Genomic DNA, 25,118 nt, shown 5'->3' with positions numbered 1-25,118 from the left:
CACATGGCGTGGTCTGTTTTCTTTAACTTTTTGAAGATGGGTTCACAGATCATGGTGAGTTTCGATATGAATCGACTTATGTATTGCACCTTGCCCAAGAATCCTCTAACTTCTTTCTCTGTTTAAGGTTGTGGCATTTCGATTAGAGCTTTGATCTTGTAAGGGTCTATTTCTATCCATCGCTGGCTGACAACATATCCCAGGAGTTTGCCGGATGTTACTCCAAATGCACATTTCTGAGGATTGAGCCTCATGTTGTATTTTCGTAGTCTTGAGAAGAATTTGCGAAGGTTCACAATGTGCCCCTGTCTATCCTTGGACTTAACAATCATATCATCTACGTATACCTCAACTTCTTTATGCATCATGTCATGTAGTAGTGTAGTTGCGGTGCGTTGATACGTAGCTCCGGCATTGATTAACCCAAACGGTATTACCGTGTAGCAGTAGGTACCCCATTGAGTGACGAAGGCGGTCTAGTGCATGTCTTCTATGGCCATCTTGATCTGGTTATATCCCGCGTATCCATCCATGAAGGACAACAATGCGTGATCTGTTGTATTATCCACCAATATGTCGATATGTGGTAGAGGAAAGTCGTCCTTAGGAGTCGCTTTGTTTAATTCTCTGAAATCAACACAAACATGGATTCTACCGTCCTTTTTTAGTACGGGTAATATGTTGGCTACCCAGTCTGAATACTCGGAAACTTTGATGAACCCGTCTTTGAATTGTTTATCAACTTCTTCTTTGATCTTAAGAGCCCATTCTGTCCTCATTCGACGAAGCTTCTGTTTTACGGGTTTGAAACCTGGTTTTATTGGGATTCTGTGCTCTGCGATATCCCTGTCGATCCCTGGCATGTCTTTGTAGGACCAATCAAAAATGTCCTTGAACTCGTGTAGGAGGTCTATAAAACTGGCCCTTTTGGTGGGACTCAAGGTCGTTCCTATCCTAAGTTCTTGGGGTTCTACTTCGGTTCCTACGTTGATGGGTTCGGTGTTCTCTATAACTGGCCCTCCTTCCCCCTCTTGTAGTATTTCTTTAGCTATGTAGGGAGGTATTTCGATTGAGTCTGGGTCATCCTCATTATCATCGTAAACAGAATTGCATCCAAAATAACACAAAGAGTAAGCAGAACCTGATTTATTCATATTAAAATTTGAAAAGAGTTGAAACAAAGAAGCCAGTTGTTCGGTAGTCAGTGGCGGTAAAGGGACAGCTGTTGGGACATTTCCCGAACTAATGTTACTACTTGATGCTAAGCTAGGAGAAACAAAGTGAGTGGGAGTGACGACAGGAGAAGACTCTCTAGGGACTTCTCTAGACTCCGACTCCGACTCTGATTCCGACTCCGACTCTAACTTGAATTCATCATCTTCTGGTTCTCCTTTGAACATCTCTCCTTCTCCAGTGGTGAGCTTGAAGAGTCTTCCTTGGTTGTTCGTCCACTTGATTGACTTTCTCCATCCTTTTTGCTGATTCGAGCTGGTTTCTGTGAGTAGTGTGGCAATGATCTCATCTATGATGCTTTCGGCGCTTTTGATTAAGGGAAGATCTTGGAGGTAGACATATTCTTCGCTATCTGTCCATATATCCCAGTGATTACCTCCTCTTTCGGGGAGATAAAATGTGAGCAATCTAAGGTAGATTCGTCACTTGTGATCATCATAACTCCAAGAGGATTATGAGTATTGTTGGGCTTACCTCCAGGCGGTATTGGTAGGTGACCGTCTTCAATCATGTCCTGAAGTACATGTTTTAGCTTGTAACATTTTTCTGTATCGTGTCCCTTAGCTCTATGATATTCGCAGTATGAATTCTCGTCCCAGAACTTGGATTTCTTTTATGGTTCGGGTGTAGGACCTATGGGTTGGAGCTTACCCTGTTTCATCAATCTCTTCAGAGCGTTCGAGTATGTATCCCCAATGTTTGTGAACTTTCTTTGTGGGTTACTCTTTTTTTATGGTTCGAGAAGGTTAACCTCATCAGTCTTGCTAGTAGAGCTATAAGAACGACTTGTTGAGCCTTGATATTCACGACCTACCGTTTTGGACAAGAGTCCTTTACGGATGTCATCTTCGATTCTTGTCCCTAGTACAGCTAAGTCCTTGACGGTTTTAATGTTTTGGTACCTCAAATGACTTGCATAAATGGGCTTCAAATTGTCCACGAATTTTTCCACGAGGGTAGCTTCATCTGGACGCTCGAAAAGTTGGGTGCTAGTCTTCCTCCACTTACTTAGGAAGTCGGTGAAACCTTCTTTCTCATTTTGGGTAAGAACCTCTAAAGTGCTCATATTGACTTGGATCTCAGCATTATCCGCATATTGTTTAGCGAACTAAATTGCGGCGTCAAACCAAGTGGCGATTTTCTTGTGTTCTAGGGAATAGAACCATTGCTTCGGGATAGTATCAAGAGATGAAGGAAAGATCCTTAAGAACATCTCAAGTTTAATGCCTTTGATAGACATGTAATCCTTGAAAGCACGGATATGGTTCAAAGGGTTTTCATGCCCCTTGAATTTCGGGATATCCGTCATGTTGAAGTTGGTTGGAAATTTGGAACTCACGGCCTCATACTTGCGATTGTTTTCCCTATAGATATCATCCCCTTTGAGATACATCAGTTGTTCCTCCAAATATTGGAGTCGTTTTCCAGCTTCAGTCAGACCTACGGGAGGGTTGACTTCTTGTGCTCCCACAAAGGGTGGAGGATTATCATTCACGAAATCATTCGAAAAATCATTAGGCACTTCACTTCATGCAGGAGGCAACTGATGTGACCATAATTGGCGCATATTTAGCCCCCGAATTACCATTGTTTCCATGCTTTTTAGTGCCTATTTGGGTCATTTCTTATCTTTAGTTCTTTGTTTTGCATATTCTTTGAGATTTTGATCCCTTGGTAGGAAAGGAGTAAGAATCTTGCATTTTCATGGCAAAACAAGGCTAAATTGATTGTATTCAATGACCAAGCATCAAGAAGAGACAAGACTAGAAGGCCTTTGTACATATTATAGTAGAAGAACAATGTTGAGAAAGGATCCTTGCGTCCCCAAGGAAATCCCCAAGGAATTTATGAAGAAAAGGAAAGAAAAGAAGAAGAATTGAAGCTGACAGACAATCCGAACGGATTGCGAACAATCCGTCCGTCCGTCCTAACAATCCGAGCGTCCCTCTCCTGAATCCGCTCGGATTGCACAGCCCAAATCCGGCCGTCCCGACTCTAATCCGCACGGATTCTTGCACAGCACGGATTTCATTCTTCAAGCTACGAAAAGAGAAGCCCTTCTCTCAGAAAATACCGGAGTCTCCTTGCTCAACTTAAAAAGTGTAATTACTAGTTTAGCCCTTAGTTAACCCTAATGAATCCTCCCTAATTTTCACTATAAATACCCCATTAGTCTAATTAGAGGAGCATGTTCTTCTTATCAATATTTAGAGTAGTTAATATCAATCAAATCTCTCTTCAATATTGTAATCAAGTATTAATCAAGTTTTAATCCAAGTTTTAGTTTTTTAATCTCTCTCTTGTTCTTCCTTTATTTTGGGTAATTAGAAGATTATTGGGTTTATTGGGAGATTGACAACCTTCCATCAATCATCAAGTTCTTCTATTATTCTTTGCATTATTATTTTGGAATCATTAGTAGGTATAATCTCTTAATCCCTTTTTAATTATTGTTAATTACTTTCATTTATTCATCATGTTTCATATTGTTAGTATGATTGACAACCTTGCTAGCATGATCAACATGATAATGAGTGAGTAGTCTCTTAGCTAGGGTTTAATGGGTGATTAGGGGGAAACCAACATGGGGAATGATTCATGCTTAAATCAATATGCTTTCATATCTTATTTGCTTGCTTGTTTTGATCTTAATACATGCACATGTTATATTTGATGAAATGCTAAGCCTATGAATCCTTGCATTAACTATCATCTCCTATCTTTTCAATGAGACTTGTAAGACATAACCCAACTCGAGTCTTGTTAGACCATGCATGTGTTGAGTAGGAAAGATTAAGTCGACTTGTAGGTGTTGTACAATCTAATCGATTCGGCTCCGGGACCCAAACTTTCCTAGGATTGTAAGATATAACCCAACTCAATCCATCACAACAATAATTGCTTGCTTATAATTTGAGAACATGTTTGTATGATCATATCCCATGATTCCCCTATGAACCCATGACACCCTAGTGCCTTTAATCAATTGTTTACACCCCTTATTTTATTCATCTTGCTAGTTTATTTTCATTGTTATTTTAGTTTAGTAACCTTCTACATCAACCCAATTTGTGACACCCCTAGACACTACTAGTTGCAATAGAATTCTCATTTCAATACCCGTCCCTTGGGATCCGACCTTTACTTGCCTCTTTACTAATTGTAGAGTTGTTTGTGAAGTATAAATTGTGTTTTGTATCGACCATTGACCAACGACCACATATGCTTAATTGTGAACACGAAATGGACCCGATCAAAAATGGCGCCGTTGCCGGGGACGGTGTTTAATTGATTGAAGATTTCTTTTATTGTTATTAGTTGTGTCTTTTTCACCTTGGGGAAGTAAAACTCCTCAAGGATTGTTCTAATTGTTTTTGAGTTGTTTGATATTTTGCATGTCTAGAAGGTTACAAGGTGATTTGTTACCTTTTGACCGTGAAATCGAAAGAACCTTGACGAATAATAGGAGACTTGTTAGGAGGAATTTGAGAGGTGTTGGTGAAGTTGTTCAACCCACTAGTGAGTTTGTCAATCCTTCGTAATAGAAGGAGAAGAGAACCCATTAAACAATATCCCACAAAATCCACCTACAATGCCTAAATTCTCGTCACACTCTATACCCACCGAGGAGAATCTACCAAATGGTACTCCTACACCGCAACATCTCACCGGAAATTTTATTGCCAAGTCCGCCTTCATCCAACTAGTTGAGAGGAGCCAATTCGGGGGAATGCCTAGTGAGGACCCTCATTCTCATATGGAAACCTTTTGCGATTATTGTGATGCTATCTCTCAAACGGGCGTGACTCAAGACCAAATTAGATGGGTCTTATTTCCTTTTTCGTTAATCGGCACCGCAAAGCAATGGTTGAAGGGCCTTGATAAGGCCACCCTTGGAATAGATTCTTGGAAGAAGTTAGCTCTAGCTTTCTACAAAAAATTCTACCCACCGGAAAAGACTAACATGCTAAGAGCTCAAATTACGGGTTTTAAGCAAAGGGATGAAGAATCTTTGTATGAAGCTTGGGAGCGGTTCAAAGGTGTTTGTCGCTCATGTCCTCACCATGGACTTAGCGAATGGTTTTTGGTACAACAATTTTGGAATGGTTTATATGAAGATTCAAGGAACATTCTCAATATGGGATCAAATGGAATGTTCACCGAAGTTGATGACAATCAAACATGGAACAAGATTGAGGAAATGGCGGTCCATAATTCACAATATAGTATACCTCGCAAGGCTACTAGAGGAGGAAAGTATGAAGTGGACTCCGTTACTCAATTGGGTGCTCAACTTAGTGCTCACATTGACACAATCAACTTGAAGTTTGAACAAGCTATGGCTAGACTTGAGGAAAACTCAAAATCATCAAAGCATCATGTCAATGCCATGACGGCATCCTCATCAATCCCAAGTGGGATATGTGAGAATTGTGGAACTTTGGGTCATGACCCAAGTGAGTGTAGGGGAACAACCGAACAAGTTAATGCTTTTCAAGCTTACAAAAGTGGTACCCCTTATTCAAATTTTTACAATGAAAACACCAAGTTCCATCCAAATCTCTCATACAAAAGCCAAAATGTTCAAAACCCTCAAACAACATACACTCCACCACCCATGAGAAACCAAAATCAAAGACCCTTTTACAATCAAAACCAAGGTTACCAAAATCAAAATCCATACAATCACCAAAATGACCAAGGTTTTGATGTCCAAAAAGCGGTCCTCCAAATGCAAAAGAATCAACAAGAATTTTTCACTCAAATGCAAAAAGATAGCCAAGCAAAAGACACCACCATCAACAACATTCTAGCTCACACCAAGATGTTGGAAACACAATTGACTCAACTAGCATCTTCAAGCTCACAAAGACAAAAGGGGCAATTACCACCTCAAAGTAATCCCCCTAGACATGAAACGGTTAGTGCCATTCACTTGAGAAGTGGTACAAGGTATGAAGCACCGAAGAAGCAAGTTGAGGATGAAGTTGTACAAGCTAGTGAAAAGGAAGAAATTGTGCAAAGCCCCAAAGAAGGGGAATCATCAAAAGAAGAAAGTTCAAAGAAAAATGAAGACAAGACCAAAGAGAAGGAGCCCATTGTGATTAGACTTCCTTTTCCAAGTCGTCAAGCCAAGCCCAAATTTGATGATCAACTTGGAAAGTTCATGGAAATTGTGAAGAATTTAGAAGTCTCAATTCCTTTCACGGAATTAATCAATCACGTTCCGGCCTATGAAAAGTACATGAAAGATATCCTCACAAAGAAGAAGTCGATCCGGAAACTTGAGACTATCGCCTTCACTAAGGTGAGTAGTGCAATACTTCAAGGGAGTTCACCTCCAAAGTTAAAGGATCCGGGAAGCTTCTCAATACCGTGTACCATTGGCGACACGACGATCAACAAAGCCTTATGTGACCTAGGGGCTAGTGTGAGTGTCATGCCGTACTCGGTGAGTAAAAGGTTGGGAATGGGAGAGCTTAAATGCACCAATATCACACTCCAAATGGCCGATAGATCGACGAAGACACCATTAGGGATATGGGAAGATGTCCCCGTGCGAATTGGGAAGTTTTTCATCCCGGTGGACTTTGTCATTGTTGATATGGAGGAAGATTCCAACATTCCAATCATCTTAGGAAGACCTTTCCTACACACCATGGGTGCGGTGATTGATGTGAAACATGGAGAGCTCACTCTAGAAGTGGGAGATGAAAGCATAACTTTTAATCTTGACAAAACCATGAGAGCTCCTCGTTTGCATGAGCCATGTTTCATGATTGATCACTATAGCCGGAAGGATGAAAGGAAGAAATCGGAACTCCAATGGAAGAAGAAAGATGAAGATGCTCCATTCAAAGAGCAAGTGAATTGTGACAAGGAGAGCTTGCAAAGCTCATCAAAATCAACCAAGGAAGAAGAAGATGGCCTCATTGGCCAAGAGAAGAAATTGGGAGAGTTGTCTCCATCTAAGCAAGAGATTTTCAATGATCAACTCAATGAAGTTTGTGGTCTTTGGGACGACGAGTTTGAAGGGATTTTTAATCCCTACATTGGGCATGCCATCGATCATGATCAACAACAAGGGCCACGGTCTATTGAGGACCTCTACCACAATAATGAACAAGCTTTTGATTACTTCTTCAAGGTGTTGAGCAACATCAACACCACCTTGAACATGCCCCCTTGACATCTCATCAAGAATGAGAGTTTGGTGGAGTCCTCCCTAAACCACCACTTGTAAATATTTCTAATTCCCTAACTTACATTTCAATTTTTGTATTGCATTTTTTTGTCATTTTTGGATTTTTATTTACTTTGAACAAAATAATTGTCATGTAAGAGAGAAGTGAGGGAGGGACTAACGACTTCAATTGATGTGTAGTGCTTTACCTTAGTGTGGGGATGGCAATTGCCTAGGCTATTCATGCCTTAGTAGTGCCCCCACAATGAAGAACACAAGAAATGAAGAAGAATGGAAGAATGGTAAAGGGAATTGCATCGTGCACGAATGGAATGAATCCGGGTACAAAGGACCAGAATCCGAGCGGATTGTGCAAAATCCGCCCGTCTTCAACAATCCGAGCGTCCTGCTGAGAAGACGCCCGTCCTGAGCTGAGCTGAAAATTGAGAATTCTTGACTGTTAAAGAATCCGAATGGATTTCTGGAAAGACGCCCGTCTCATAGAATCCGTCCGTCTTGTGAAGAAGACGCCCGTCTTGGCAGCTGAAGAAAACAAAGAAATTTCTCTGGGCTGAAATCCGCCCGTCCCCGCAAAAATCCGCCCGTCCCAACACAGAAGAATCCGAGCGGATTCCCCAGAATCCGCCCGTCTTTAGGCGAGCTTCTGAAAATTTTGAAGCTGCAGAATCCGCACGGATTGGGCCTAATCCGCACGGATTGCCCCTGCGTTTTCGAAAATTTCGACTTCTTCAAATACCCTCCCACCTTCATTCCTTCCTTCATTCATTCATAAACACTACCCACAACATCAAAACCCTCATCCTCTCCATCACAAAAACAAAAACCCTCAACAAAATCCACCAAAATCAAATCAAACCATCCTTCAAACAACAAATCAATCACTCCATCTTCAATAAAAATCAAAACCAAGAACAAAATCTTCAACCTTTGAGTCGATTTTTGATTTCATAAAGGCAAAGCCTTTCACCTTCAAATCGATTTGGGAATCCTACAAATTGAAGATTTTTGACTCTTTTCTTGGTTAGTTCATCAAATGGCAAGGACAAAGGGAGCAACAAGAGCAACAAAGGCACCAAAGGCAAAGGCTCTCTCTCAAAGGCAAAAAGCTCTCCAAACAAAGAAAGCTTTGGCAATGGTGGTATCAACACCAAACTTGGAAGTGGAGCAACAACAACAAACTTCTATGGGAGCATCACCTTCTACTCCGGTAATCGATCAACTCTTACATTATCCGGAGGTAACTTTTATTTCCGATACCCATAGAAATGCCTTTGTCAAGTTTGCTATGAAATCAATTCAATCCACCAAATTCATATGTGAAGATGCCTTGGAGAAATTGGGTGTTCTTGAACAAACAAAAGCCTTTTTCAATGCCATGGGTTTGAAGAAATTGTTTGAAACAAAGGAATTGACATACCCTTCCCTTGTCTTGGAATTCTTAAGTTCTTTAAAAGTTACCAAAGTTGAGAATAGGGAAAATCTTGAGTTTCGTCTAGCTAACATTAGTAGACGCATTACCTTTGAGGAATTAGGTGAAATTTTGGGTCTTAGCGATGAATCGAGATATCTTAAGCATTATGGAAATTATGACCCCGAGCCTCTTTGGGAGGCAATCTCCGGGAAGAAATTTGATGATTTTCATGCTTGTCGTGCTCTTTTGGTCCATCATCCGGGCATAAGAGTATGGCACAAAGTTGTGGGAAATACCATAATTGCTAGGAAAGACACCAATCATTTCACAAGACTTGATTTTATTCTCCTTGAATCGGCTTTGAATGTCGGAAGAATCCATACCAAGCCTTTCAATTCTTTGAGGCTATTGGTTGATAGATGGCTCAATGTTGATAGTGGGAAGAAGGGTACAACCGTTATTGTTAATGGCGGCCTAGTCACGGTCCTAGCCAAGCACTTTGATCCTAATTTCAATAAGGATAGCAAGTACAAGGCAAAGGAAGGTGGCCATCTTATTAATATGCACATTATGATTAACAAGTTCAAGTGGATTGCCCATAACCCCCTTGACACTAGATATGGATGGCTAACTAGTGAGGCTCGATCATTCACTTTACCCGCAAAGATTTGTCGCCTAAGTGTCCACCGGACCAACTATCTACTTCCCCTATCCGAAGAAGCCGAGTACATCATTCAACAACAAAAGGGTGATCATGAAACCCCCTCCTCTTCCATTGTTATACCGCCTTACCCCTTTGTGTATGAAGAGTTCAAACCGGAAGGAGTTGAAATTGGAAAAGACTATGTCACTCTTCTTATGCAAGCCATGCACAAGCAAGTTTATGAAGATCGGAAGAATGCATATTTGGCTCAATATCCTCCCCTCCTACATTTAGCTAGGCAAGGACTCCTTGATCCATCTTGTCCTTTGCCTAGTTGGGCGGATAAAGAAGCCTTGTTTCCGGGTGCATCTAGGGACGTGGTGGAAGACAATGAGGTTGTTGGAGATGGTGAAGAATTTGATGATAATATTGAGGAAGAAGCAAGTGGAGATGGAGATAGAGATGGTGAAGATGATGATGAACAAGATGATGGAGAAAGTAAAGAAGAAAGTGACAAGGAAAGTGGCAATGTGACAACTTCTCATGAGGGAAGTGGTGATAGCATGATGGAAGACTAGCAAGCCTTGGAGATTCCTACGCTCCCATGGTTTGTCTATATCTCTTTGTATCTTATTTCATTTTGATCATTGTTGGTTTAGTCCTAGCAACATCAAAGGACTCACACCTCGGTTCCATTGAGGTGTTCTTCTTTTATTGTTCCCATTTGTAAAATCCAAAATGACAATCTAGTTTCATGCATAGCATAGTGTGTGCAAGAACTATACCCATCCTTGAACATTAGCAATAGTGTCTCACTCGGTTTGGGGAAGTTAATGCATACACAACGGGAGGTAATCTAAATTATCCTCTCCGTCATAACAAAAACCATGCATCATGTAGTATAGCTTAGTGTAGAATTGCATTTAGTATAGAAATCATGCATCATCTTTGCATAATTTCCATCATTTTGGCCATTGAGGACAATGCCCATATTAGTGTGGGGATGGGAATTCTAACACTTAACTTTTATTCAAAAACCCATAAAAATTGAAAAATTTCAAAAATCATAAAAATTTGAAAAATTGAAAATCCAAAAACAAGTTCATTTCCTTTGTATATATTGTCTTGTATATATTATGTTTGTTTTATCCTTGTTCACTTTGATTGACTACGCCACATCCGAGACATGAGGATATTGAAGACCGCATGGTATGATCTTTCCAATCTCCTTTTTCCTCTTTATGTTAATGACTATGTGGCTTTATTTTGATTGATGCGGTAAAAACAATGTGAACTTAGGATTGCATTTAGTTTATGTGGCATATTAGTCGGTAGAATCATTTACATTAGGATGTTTATATGTTAGTTGCATCACGGCATGTAGTTGCATGTTAGAAAAATTTTGCGAAACCGTCTATTTGGGAAGCTTGACAAGTGTATATAGGCCCTAGTAGATGCTTTTTATTCTTAAGACTTTGCTTGTTAGAATACTTGTAAAACACCCTAGGATGTGTCATGCTAGTATCCTTTGACCCATGGTTTAAGGCCTAGTCAAGAGTACCTTGTGGTGTGATAACTCCTTGGCTACCGTTTATTCCAAGGTGACCCTTGAAACCATGCATCTATCCATCATCCATGTTCTACCACACATTTTGTCATCAAAGGGAATGGGCACACAAAAAGAAATCAATTTGAGTTCAATGAAATGAAAAGTGAAAGAAAGTTTGCAAAAATGCATCAAAAGAAAAGAGGAGCAAAAATAGATTCCAAAAGCTTCAAATACAAGGCACCCTCGTTACTAATTGGGGTGACTTTGAAAATGTTCAAAAAGAAATGCAAAAAAAGTTGTCAAATATTGAAATGCCAAAAATAAAAAAAGAAATGGCAAGAAAGTGTTCTCAAATGTTATATGCCACAAGAAATTGGGGGGAAAAACAAAAACAAAAGCAAACTCCCAAATGAAACTCAAATTCTATCGATCCCTTTATCCATCGTATCCATTTTTGTGCATGGTAGAGAGGGGACGACCCTTCTTCTTGTCTAGGCAAGAGGGGGAATTCCGCGATCCTCCAGTGTTTCTAACACCATAGGGAGTCTATTCTTGACAAAAGCATTTAACGATTGAGGACAAAGGTACCCTAGCTTGACACATTTTGGAGGTGATTTATTGGTATCCTTCTAGGCTTAGTAGTTTGAATAAATTGCATCTATGAAGGATTGTGTACCCTTGAATTGCTTCCCTTGTAGATAATTTCCGCCACTTAGATGAGGAAAGTGGCTATTCTTTTTGTAGATGCATCCATTATGTGATTTTATGTGCTTTAATGTTTGGATGTGTCGCCATTTTGGCAAGACCCACCTTGCCTTGCAAGAAGGCATCCTACCTCATGGTTGTCTTGTTGTGAGTTGAAGGGGCGGAGTGAGACCCGCTAATTGTCTCATATCGGCTATTATTATTAGGATAGGTTAGTTTTGGTCCTAGTCATTGTCACCTCTTTACTCGGGACGAGCAAAGGTTCGGTTTGGGGATATTTGATGTGACCATAATTGGCGCATATTTAGCCCCCGAATTACCATTGTTTCCATGCTTTTTAGTGCCTATTTGGGTCATTTCTTATCTTTAGTTCTTTGTTTTGCATATTCTTTGAGATTTTGATCCCTTGGTAGGAAAGGAGTAAGAATCTTTCATTTTCATGGCAAAACGAGGCTAAATTGATTGTATTCAATGACCAAGCATCAAGAAGAGACAAGACTAGAAGGCCTTTGTACATATTATAGTAGAAGAACAATGTTGAGAAAGGATCCTTGCGTCCCCAAGGAAATCCCCAAGGAATTTATGAAGAAAAGGAAAGAAAAGAAGAAGAATTGAAGCTGACAGACAATCCGAACGGATTGCGAACAATCCGTCCGTCCGTCCTAACAATCCGAGCGTCCCTCCTTGGAATCCGCTCGGATTCCCCCTCAACAATCCGAGCGTCCCTCTCCTGAATCCGCTCGGATTGCACAGCCCAAATCCGGCCGTCCCGACTCTAATCCGCACGGATTCTTGCACAGCACGGATTTCATTCTTCAAGCTACGAAAAGAGAAGCCCTTCTCTCAGAAAATACCGGAGTCTCCTTGCTCAACTTAAAAAGTGTAATTACTAGTTTAGCCCTTAGTTAACCCTAATGCATCCTCCCTAATTTTCACTATAAATACCCCATTAGTCTAATTAGAGGAGCATGTTCTTCTTATCAATATTTAGAGTAGTTAATATCAATCAAATCTCTCTTCAATATTGTAATCAAGTATTAATCAAGTTTTAATCCAAGTTTTAGTTCTTTAATCTCTCTCTTGTTCTTCCTTTATTTTGGGTAATTAGAAGATTATTGGGTTTATTGGGAGATTGACAACCTTCCATCAATCATCAAGTTCTTCTATTATTCTTTGCATTATTATTTTGGAATCATTAGTAGGTATAATCTCTTAATCCCTTTTTAATTATTGTTAATTACTTTCATTTATTCATCATGTTTCATATTGTTAGTATGATTGACAACCTTGCTAGCATGATCAACATGATAATGAGTGAGTAGTCTCTTAGCTAGGGTTTAATGGGTGATTAGGGGAAACCAACATGGGGAATGATTCATGCTTAAATCAATATGCTTTCATATCTTATTTGCTTGCTTGTTTTGATCTTAATACATGCACATGTTATATTTGATGAAATGCTAAGCCTATGAATCCTTGCATTTACTATCATCTCCTATCTTTTCAATGAGACTTGTAAGACATAACCCAACTCGAGTCTTGTTAGACCATGCATGTGTTGAGTAGGAAAGATTAAGTCGACTTGTAGGTGTTGTACAATCTAATCGATTCGGCTCCGGGACCCAAACTTTCCTAGGATTGTAAGATATAACCCAACTCAATCCATCACAACAATAATTGCTTGCTTATAATTTGAGAACATGTTTGTATGATCATATCCCATGATTCCCCTATGAACCCATGACACCCTAGTGCCTTTAATCAATTGTTTACACCCCTTATTTTATTCATCTTGCTAGTTTATTTTCATTGTTATTTTAGTTTAGTAACCTTCTACATCAACCCAATTTGTGACACCCCTAGACACTACTAGTTACAATAGAATTCTCATTTCAATACCCGTCCCTTGGGATCCGACCTTTACTTGCCTCTTTACTAATTGTAGAGTTGTTTGTGAAGTATAAATTGTGTTTTGTATCGACCATTGACCAACGACCACATATGCTTAATTGTGAACACGAAATGGACCCGATCAGCAACCTATTTTCTACAGCAACAATTCGGCCCTTGATCGTGTTGAGGCGATCATACACTTGGTCTTGGCTAGTTTGGAGACGAGCGAGCACGGCTAGGATTTGATCATTACCATTCGGTAGTTGTCCATTGACACTTGCGATAAATAACAGATGAATGGTAAACTAAATTACTGACTATGACGATAAATAACAGATGAAAATATACAAAAGATGAATTTTAGAGACTTGATATTGATGAATCGAATCTCTAAAATTCGGATTTGATTTTAATGACGAAAACCCGCAAATATGAATTATAAGGGATTTAAGTCGGGAATTAAAAGTTATAAATTAATTAATGATTATATGCTAAAATTATCATGTTAAAGAAATAAGGACAAGCAAAGACGAAGCAAAAATAAACAGATGAAGTAAACAGAAGATGAACGAAGAAGGAAAGCAGGAATTGCGGCAGCCTCAGGAAGAGGCGCAGCAGATGCTGCGTCCCTTCGAAGAGGCGCAGCAGTTGCTGCGTTCCTTCTCGACTTCTGTCTCCCATTAATCCGTAAAAATGGTTTGAATAAAGGTTTTGTAAATCGGTTTTGAATATATTTTCGACGTAAACCTTACAATAATGATTACAACAAATAAAGTACAATAATAAAAAGATGGGATTTACACCCTCAAACTTACATGTTTGATGAAACGAGATTAACTAAGTTAACGTTTAGTAATGCTCGACTCGAATGTACGACGAAAGTGCCCTCTAAGAGGAAATTAAACAAGATTTATTAAGTTGGTTGATGTGGAGTTGGTCAAATTGGTCGGTTATGAAAAACGAGGCTGGTACTCAGAAAGATCCGAGCTTATGTGGTCGAACTTTCAAGCACGTAGACGCCAAAAAGCAAGAGCGTGGTCTTAGAATACAAAGGGAGAAGAGAAGGGAGGACACTCGCGTGAGAAATATGAGGAATGAAGGTCCATATTTATACTAATCACACGAAGGAATTAGGGTTTCAGTGAAACTTTGGAAGTAAATCTCGAAAAGATCTTAAAATACGCAGAAAAGAGCTGGGGAAGAGGCGCAGCAACCACTACGTCCCTTGGAAGAGACTGTTGGAGCTTGTGTCCTCCACAAATTAGTGTGATAACATTTGTAAATCTCTTACAGGTTCATAAGGGTATACTTCGTATTTTAATCAGTTGATTAAACATTACCTAATAACGGTTGGCTTGCTAGAAAGTTTAACATTATTATCCTACAGATGGTGGTGATCAACTGATCCCTAAAGGTCACACCTATAGGATGTGTTTGAGAGATGTGGTATAGAAATATGATCACATTGATGCCTAATATGACTAAACAGTTAGTCAATGTGTTGATGAGATAATTATTTAATGAAGATTAAATAATATTAGTTGAGACGAATTAACTGTCAATTCGTAAATTGAATATAATAAGTTATATTTAATTAAATGTATGTAATGTTAGCTTGGACGAATTAATCTGTTAATTCGTAATTAAATGTAATCGGTTATATTTAATATTAACAAGATGAATGTGTCATAGTGGTAATAGTGAGGGTACACAAACCAAGAGATCATGGGTTCGATCCTCACTAGATGACAATTTAACACATTTTATACATTTTTGGAATAACCGAAAATAAGGAAATAATACTCCTTATTTCGGTGATATGGGCCGAATTTAGGGAAGGTAATATCTCCCTTATTCACTCCCATTTTCGGTTAAAATAAGAGGGAAAGGGAAATCATTTTCTCAACCTGAATTCTCTTTTAACCTAATCTCTCCTCTCATCAGAAAACACAAAAAAATAACCTAAATTTTTACAGAAAATTTGGATCGATTCTAGCACAATCAAAGGGCATATCTCATATCATCTTGGGTGCAACTGATAGGAGAATATCATTACGATATTGTTCATAGGCCGTAATTGCTAGGACCGAAGGTTATCTCTTAATCCCTTAATTTTATTTATGTAATTTTATTTTATGACTAGTGATCATCTTCATAAAATTCGTTATAATCCTTGAATATACAGGGATTCATACAGAGTAATCCCACAGAGGCGCAACAACCACTGCCTCTCTTGGAAGAGGCGCAACACCTGCTGCGTCCTTTCCCCAAGGATGTCCTCCTGTGGAAGAAAGATTTTCCGCGTTTCTATTATGGAATTGCGGTTGATCTTAATTTCCTTTTTATTGAAAATATAATTTCGGGATATAATTTACCAAAATATTAAAAGATTGAAAATATGGAATAGAAATATCCGGAACATTCCAGAATATTCTGACTCGGCATTTTAAACGGTTGTTAGAAAATGAAGACGGTTTTTGACCCGGACTCCAAATGTACTCTAATTACTGTCAAAACGACTGTAACGGTGCGTAGATGACGACCAAGGGGTAGACACAAGTATTTGAGCTATCACTTGACGATAAACTTACGAATTGTCATAAATAGTTCCGTGTACCAAACATGCGGCCCAATCGTCACCAGGTGGTTTTCGGGAGGTGCAGAAATGAGGTATCTACATGAGTCTGCTACCAAGAAGCAATTTCCTATTTCACAAACCCGTCTTTACGAATATTGTCGTTTGATAACCCCTTTATACAACAACATCAGTGCAGGCTCTTAACTACTTCTTTTAATCACTACTGTCGTGGAATGAAGAGTTGACGCTTTTTGTTGACCATGTACATGTGCCTGATGCGTGAGGTATGCTAATAGCAGTTTATGTTAATTCCTGGCACTAATTGGTTGTCTGATGTCTGTTATGGCTGATGATCTGGTCTGTTAACTTTACAAGTTCTGTTGGTCACCGACTCTTAAACTTTAATGCTTTTGGTCGAGTTAAATGGTAAATGAGGTTCTTCAGAAGAGAGGAAAACATATCATGCTTATGTTCTATTAATGTATACAAATAAACTTAACGAATTGCGTGTGGCTTTATCACATGTGTGATTGTGCATATAGGCTTTTGATTGTTGTTAAATACTCCCTCTGTCCCGGTCATTTGTTGTCCTTTTCCATTTTGGGGTGTCTCGGTCATTTGTTGTCCTTTCTATTTTAAGAATGAATTTGATGAGTAATTTGATCATTCACACTCAATTTATTCCACTTGTCATTTAGCAATTGGCCCCCTCCCCCTTTCCTTGGTCTTTGTGCCAAAACCAAAGGACAACAAATGACCGGGACGGAGAGAGTATGTAAAATTGTCGGTTTCAATGACATGTGAAATTGTGAACATATAGCATTTACTTTCTTGGTAAATCTACTGATAAGACATTTTAAAAGTTGACTGCTGAAGTTCTCATGGTGAAACTATTTCCTTTATATAAGTCTGAGATTTTGAACAGTATAATTGCTACTCTTAAGCTATTAATTTGTAGACTGTTCTCTGTTGCTAACCTGAGTTCATTATATGCCATAAAATTTTCCAGGAGCAAAAAATGGAGTTGAAACAATCAATTACTAACATGGTATCAGGTGGAAGTTCTGATGGTATTCTTCATGTAGACTTTGATCCATCACTTTTTGGTCTAATGCTATCTTCGAAAAAATAGTAACTTCTACTAATGAGTTGCTTTATATCCAGGTATGTGCTGATAGAATTCAGTCATATTTTGAGGAGCTATTGAAGTCTTTATCTGAACGTTGTAAGAAACATGGTTTAGAAATTAAGTCGGAAGCATTACTTGAGCTCCCCAAAGCTAATGCTTAAAACTATTCTTGGTTCTTCCCTATTGTTCCTTGGCCATTTGTATTTCTTGTTTGGTGATTTATTTTTCCCAAAGAATACATATACATCACTCTGGATTTTGGTGCCATATTGCTATTTGCAAGAGTAACCAGACAGGGTAGGAGAATGCATTAGCTTTTCTTTGGTATCTAACTTTTATGCCATGTTTCTGTTAAAGGCTAGCAGCCCGAGATTCAAGAAGGCGCTGCGGTATGGGATGAAGAATGGGATCAGTTTGAAGATGAAGGTAATGGGAAAAAAATCCTTTCTTCCAGGGCTCGCTTTTATCCCTCTGTTCTCCCTATGTGGAGCGGGCACTGTAGGATTTCTTCACAATCATCTTTTATATAGCCATATTTAGTCACTGAACATTCTCGTGTTGCCAATAACTTGAGTCTTCGGCTCTTGGCAATTGATTTTTGGCACCTGGTATAGTTTCCATTTCCAAATGGAGCCGAAGGCTTACTATTATTTGGTTCTGGATTATGATGGAATATGGTTCACTAAACTAATTACATTTTTTTTATGCTAAAGTAGTTGTCATTGCGTGCAGTTCTCGATGCAATTTTCATTATGAGTCATCCCAAAACATCCTCTATTTGGTGTTAAGATTATGTACATCCGACCCCTCTTACGATCGTATTTGCAGGAGCTTTTGAGACACCGAGATAAGTTATTTTGATGTTGTATCGTTGTATCTGTATGGTATCTGATTGCCTTATTGGTTACTTCCAGGACTACAATTTGACAAGGAAATTTTTTCGGGTAATCCAAATGAAAAAACCTCTCCAAATTCGACATTATTCGAGAATGGAACATATCCTCACAATGTTTTGTTTGACCCTGATTCATAGTCAAATGCCGATAACAAGTCAGAGAAGCAATCCAGTAGAGGCAAGCTAGCTCTTGATACTGAATCTGGGTATACTCACAGTGAAGATGATTAAATAAGAAGCCCTCGTGGAAGCCCGTCGCCTCGAACTACATCAAAAAGGCCGTCACAAGATTTTTTTGATGTATTTGCAAGGAGCTCTGAGGCAGGCACATATCTTCATCGGTATGGTTTACTAATTTTTGCCCATCTTCTCCTCTCACAGACTCACGGTATCTTATTAGTCCTAATATGAAGCTCCCTTGTTCTCTCACAGAGGTTTTGATGATCAAGGTTGGAGTAACTTTGATGGCACTGATGATGTGGATTTCGTCTGGACATTTAACTCCAAGGTAAGCCAACCCAGCTATCATCTACCTATATTACTCAGACAGGCCTTTTATTCAAGTTTTGGACTCCTGTATTTGTCTGAATAACCGGTATGGCCTTTCATCTCAAACAGTCAGATTTTTACCTAAAATTAAGTATTCAAGTGTCGGTCGTGTCATGATGTATTTGAAGGAATATCGTGTTGAATTTTGCCAATACAGCCAAAGTAACATAGTTTGTCAACTATAGCTATGGAGCTAGAACATGTTTCCAATGCCCCAAATTATGTGTGCCAATTTTCACACATTGTTTATAGACTGGTCATTCATTCAAGTCTGGCTATGCATAAATTATTGTACTGTTTATTCTTTTGTTCTTTTAATTTTGGATTCAAATGATGATCATATTTTGAAATATCTGAAATAGACAGCCTTAGAGCACTGTGCTACTGGCATCAATTGAAAATATGCAGTATGCTGTCACATTGGATGTCCTTCAGACGGTATTTTCAAGAGCTTTGCGAGTTCCACTTATTTGCTTCTGTTTTCTCTTCTTAACTGATTGCCTTCTTGACCTGATCTGCTGTTTTTTTTTTTTTTTTGCTTTCGGATTTGTGCAATGTGCCAGGTTTGATAAGAATGCCTTGATTCAGTACTCGGGTGAGTGCTTATGCTCTTCCTTTCTTTTTTTCTAATTTAACAGTTGACCTGACAATGTAGGGACTGTTAAATTGTTAATCCATTCTGATTATTAGAGAGTACATCTTACGTTTCAAAATCACGGCAGTACATATGAATTTAGTCTTGCTCCGGATTCAGGTGTTAGTGCACTAAATCTGGCAAATACCATCTCTGTAAAGCTATGTAATAACTTGTACGACTACTTGGTTCTAAGAACATAACTCCAATTAATAAAAGGTCTGAATAACCTAGGTACAAAAATTTTATGACCATGATTTGCTTCTTAATTTTGTTTGTACTCTAATTCGCGTATGAGATGGTCTTGTGATAATATTATCGTGAAACATCTGCTGGTTATTCTGAACATGCCATTTTTTAATAATTAACCTACTATACATATTACATGAGCTTTTGTTTTAACTTTTTAATTAATGTCCAAATAACAATGAGCGAGTTATTGAGTAGTATAGACTTTATCGTTGTACTGAAATACGCAATTTTTAGTGCATTTCTACGGTCTGCTGATATTTGTTATTATTTTGTTCTGGTTAAAATTATTGTTATTTGTTGACAGCCTGCAATATGTCCGCCCGATAAAGAAAAATGGAAATAGCCAAAGGACATGAAGAGAAAGAGAAAGATAAAGAGAACGAGGAGAGAATGAGGAAAAGATGACTATCCACTATTTCTAATTTGTTAAAATACTCATATCATTTACATGAAACAAGTATCATTCACGGGAATAGATTCGCAAACAATTATAGAGCATTTCTACAAATTGTACGTTGTTTAGGTTTATGTAGTATTTGCCCTACATTCTAAAGTAGAGAGTATAATTTGTAGAAATAAAGTCAGTAACAACTACACCAGCTATCGCGTTCGCTCACCCAATAATTAATATATAAACATTGGTAGAGAGAAGACATTTTTTTAAATATTTTGAAATATACGGAGTGTGCGGTTTATGTTAGCTACGTAGTAATATCTTTTCTTAGAGTATTAGAAGCATCGAAGTAGGATAGTGAAACACTACGATGCTTTAACCAAAGTATGAACTATGAACTTTAGGGAATCAGGGCATCCCTTGCAATCATCCATGTTGGATAATATCCCAAAAAACCATGTCTAATTTGTTGCTATACTTCCGACTTAGCATTTCACCAAATTGGGGCACCGCGTCCGATAGGGCGCGGTGCAACAACTAGTATGACTAAAACACTAAAACATGAAAAAAATTTTATAAATTGAAGGATCGATATGCGCAGCAGAAATAATAATTATCCGATCCTTATTGAGACCTATTGCATTCAAATTGATGTAAACAAAAGAGATTAAATCACATACCCGGATTTAAGACGTAACAGCAATTAACTCTGAAGTACAGAGTCTCTTGTTATCCACACCGGGTACGATCTACACTCTCAACCTTTGAGACGACTCAGAGATTTGAGACCTTCTTGAGAAAACCCTTTTTCTCTTTCTAACTAATGTGGGGTGGAATAACTGATTGAATATATATCGCTCCTTCCAATTCGCCTAAACCATGTATTTATAGGGAGGATTAAAATAACTATCTTATTTTATTTCCTTATTTAAATACTATGAAATAATTTCTCCTTTTATTAACGTATCTCTGTGTTAGCAGTTAATACAATAATATGTCATCTAGATACTTTAATTATTATCATATAATAATATAAAGTTATTTTAAGTGTCAAACGTCAACTCGTAAGTGTGTGACCATCTAGGTTCAACGTTAAGCCAGTAGTAATTAACGTTACCGATTCGATTGGGTCTGGGACACAATTCCAACATAAATAACATAAATTTCCAACTCGGAACAAGATGAGTTTTGAAAATGGAGAAGGTTCTTGACCCGGACTTCGTATTAATTCTGATGTGTTCGTAATCAAAGTATTTTATATATAAGTCACAGATGGTTTCATCCCAAATTCAATTGGCAATTGATTAAAGAGTTCCTTGGTTTATAAAGTTTATCATTCTATCATCTTTCTTTAATTTGGGAGGCATTTACAGGTGACATGTTTGTGAGATTTAGGTTAATGTTATTTCTTAATTTTACCTCAAAGGATTACAAGAGTATTTATAGGATGATTATAATCTAAAGGCTAAGACCTAAACCTACTGTTAGCCGTATGCAAAAGATCATGAGATCAAAAACTACCTAAATACAAGGATATGAGAACTATAAAATAAGAAAGAATAATTACAAAAGATAATTTACTAAACTGAAGATTTGAAATCTATTGATGGATTATTCTTGACACGCTCCCGCAAGATGGACGGTCGAAGAGATAGGCCAATCTTGGAGACAAGTGAGTGAAAACGAGGTGTAGGTAAAGGTTTAGTAAGGACATCAACTAGTTGATCGTCCCCAGAGATGTGTTGCACGCAAACAGTACCGAGTTGAACCTGTTGTCGAACGAAGTGAAAAGCAAGTGCAAGATGTTTCATACGAGAGTGAAATATCGGATTGGCGGAGTAGTGCGTGGCGCCAAGATTGTCGCAGTAGATGGCGGGTGGCTTCGACATGGCAATGTCAAGCTCACTTAGCAAGGAATGGAGCCATAATACTTCAGCTGTGGTGTCGGCGACAGCTCTAAATTCAGCCTCGGTGGAGGAGCAAGATAGAGCTTGTTGCTTTTTGGAGGATCATGAGACGGGGTTGCGTCCAAGATACACGATGTAACCGGAGATGGAAACATAGTCGTCTTTGTCACCACCCAAATCGGCATCGCAAAAGACATGGAGACAAAGAGGAGTAGCACGATGTAACTGAATGTCGTGATTTGAAGTGCCCTTGAGAAAGCGGAGAAGGCGTTTTAGAGCGACCCAATGAGCAGCAGTGGGATGAGTGATAAATTGAGCTAACCTGTTTGTTGGATATGATATGTCGGGACAAGTGACGGAGAGGTATTGCAGGCTGCCAACAATAGCTCAATAAGTAGACTCGTCCTCAATGGGGCCGTCTGGTTGTTTAGCCAGCAGAAATTCAGTCGACATTGGAGTACTGACGGGGTGGGATTCTTCCATATGGTAACGGAGGAGGAGATCCGACACATACTTGGACTGGTTTAGATGAAGACTGGAGACAGTGGGTGTAACTTCAATTCCCAGAAAATACGAAAAAGGACCAAGGTCCTTTAGGGAGAATCAGGCAGATATAGTGGCAATAAAACGTAAGATAGCATCCGAATTAGGACCCGTGATGATAATGTTGTCAACATAAACCAGTACATATAGCCGAGTAGTGCCACGATGGTAGATGAATAGTGAAGAATCAGAAACGGAATTCTTAAAACCGAATTGTAGAAGGTAATTACGTAATTCAATATACCATGCGCGAGGTGCTTGCTTTAGACCGTAGATAGATTTCACTAATTTGTACACATGGTCGGGACGGGAAGGATCAGCGAAGCCAGGCGGTTGAGCCATGTAAACGGTGTCAGTTAAAGTGCCTTGGAGAAAGGCATTATTGATATCAATTTGACGAAGCGACCAACCTTGGTGAACGGCGAGGGACAGAAGAAGGCGAATGGTGGTGGTTTTAATGACGGGGCTAAATGTCTCGGAGTAATTAATACCGGGATGTTAATAGAACCCTTTCGCAACAACTCGTGCTTTATGTTGTTTCAGAGTACCGTCGGGGTTATATTTTATTCGAAATACCCATTTGTGTCCAACTATATTTTGAGAAGCAGATTTGGGAACAAGAGTCCAAGTACCATTCCGTAGCAATGCGTCATGTTCCGCAATCATGGCAGCCCGCCATTGGGGATCGATGAGGGCTTGCTTTACGGTGTTAGGGGTGACATAGGCAGACGTGGTTGGCTGAACAGTGGCGGTTTGGCGTATTTGGGGTTGGGTTTGCGGATATTGTGTGAGGGCCGGGTAGCGTGGTGAGAGGGTGGGGGAGGAGGGGGTGGTGGTGGAGGAGGTGGCGGGGAAGCAGGTGGGGGAGAGGAGGTAGGGGATACGGGAGAAGTGGTGACTGTGGGAGAGGAGGCAGGGGATACAGGGGTTGAGGAGTTGGGGGAGGATACAGGGGTAGTCGGATCGGTTGTCGGGTTGGGCAGGGACGAGGTGGCAGGAGGCGACGACGACACTGGGGTAGAGATGAGAGGTACGGAAAGAGTGCACCAGGTGTGAGAATCCATAGAGGAAGGGGAGGCAGGGATTTGATGTGGGGAGAAGGGATATTCTTTTTCCACAAATCGAACATGACGAGACGTATATATTCGATTCGTGGTGCGATTAAGACACAGATAGGCGGATTGTGTATTTGAATATACAAGAAAAGTACAAGGAACAGACCTAGTATCTAACTTGTCTTGAGCATAGGGACGGAGCCAAGGAAAAAAAAAGACATCCAAAATTTCGTAACTTACTGTAGTTGGGATGCTGATGAAATAGGCGAAAATAAGGGGATGTATTTTGTAAGGTCGGAGTGGAAGTCGATTTATTAGATAGGCTGCAATGGTGAAAGCATGAGACCAGTAGGATGTGGGCATGTGAGCGTGAGACAGGAGAGACAAACCAGTTTATACAACGTGACGGTGGCGCCGCTCCGCGAAGCCATTGTGTTCGGAGGTGTGCGAAGGAGAAGTTAAGTGAGAGATGCCATCATCTAGGAGAGACGGAGTGAGCTTTTAAAATTCTCCTCCATTGTCAGAGTAGAATTGTTTAATGGGGAGATTAAAATATTTTTCCACAATGGCATGGAAGCGATGAAAAGTGTCGAAGGTGTCAGATTTGTTTTTGATAGGGTAGAGCCAAATGTAGTGCGTAAAATGATCAATGAATATGACATAGTACTTATAGGAATCATGAGATAGAAGTGGTGTCGTCCAAACATCAGAATAGACGAGTTCTAACGGAGCAGTAGAAGTAAGAGACGAATTATGAAACGGTAATTTGTGATTTTTATTCATTAAGTAAGGAGTACATGTCGGGAATTGAGAAATACGTAAATTAAATTGCGAATTTAAGAGTTTTAAAGCATCATCATTCGGGTGCCCTAGTTTGTGATGCCACTCCGGGGAGGAAGACGTGTGTGTGGGGTTGGCGTGGGGAGGATCAGGACACCATTCATATGTCCCATTATTGAGACGGCCGTGAAGAAGGACCGCTCCTGTCGAGATTGGTTTTATGAAAAAGAATTGTGTGAGAAAGTTGCAATAGCGTTATTATCGATACAAAATTGAGAAACAGAGAAAAGGTTGTGAGAGATAGTGGGAACATAAAGCACATTAGTAAAAGAAAGAGTAGAGGAAGAAGTATGCAAGGAGAATGAACCTATACGAGAAATAGGAAGCGAGGAACCATCACCGATGACTTAAGTCATCGGGACCATCATAGGTAGACTGAAAAGCGAGTGTGTTGAGATCGTTGGTGATGTGATGGGAAGCGCCAGTGTCGACTGTCCATGGCCTGGACTGAGGAACGTGTGAGGATTGGGCAGAATTGGCTTACGGGGTGGTGTGGCGAGGTAGACGATTGCGGGTAGGAAAGACGACATTGGGGTAGTCTTTCTTGAAGTCGGGGCAGGCGGATGCTACGTGGCCAACGGTGTCACAATAGTGACAAAGGCCTTTGTAAAGGGCGGGCTTTTGAGAGGTGGTATTGGTGTCGGGGTTGGGTGTATAGGACTAACGATGTTGGTAGTTCTGGCGATTGTTGTTGTTGTTGCGT

The 25,118-nt window shown here is 39.5% G+C and overlaps 1 non-coding gene across 1 annotated transcript; it reads right to left on the bottom strand.

Moving 5' to 3' along the window:
- Positions 1–5,197: 5,197 nt before the first annotated feature.
- On the bottom strand, positions 5,198–5,304 carry LOC141645671 (small nucleolar RNA R71). Its single transcript, XR_012545148.1, has one exon. It is a non-coding gene; the product is annotated as a small nucleolar RNA R71 (small nucleolar RNA).
- Between the last annotated feature and the right edge of the window lie 19,814 nt (positions 5,305–25,118).

Source organism: Silene latifolia, chromosome 2, assembly GCF_048544455.1.
Source record: "Silene latifolia isolate original U9 population chromosome 2, ASM4854445v1, whole genome shotgun sequence".
NCBI lineage: Eukaryota > Viridiplantae > Streptophyta > Magnoliopsida > Caryophyllales > Caryophyllaceae > Silene > Silene latifolia.
This window is presented reverse-complemented; position numbering and strand designations above follow the sequence as displayed.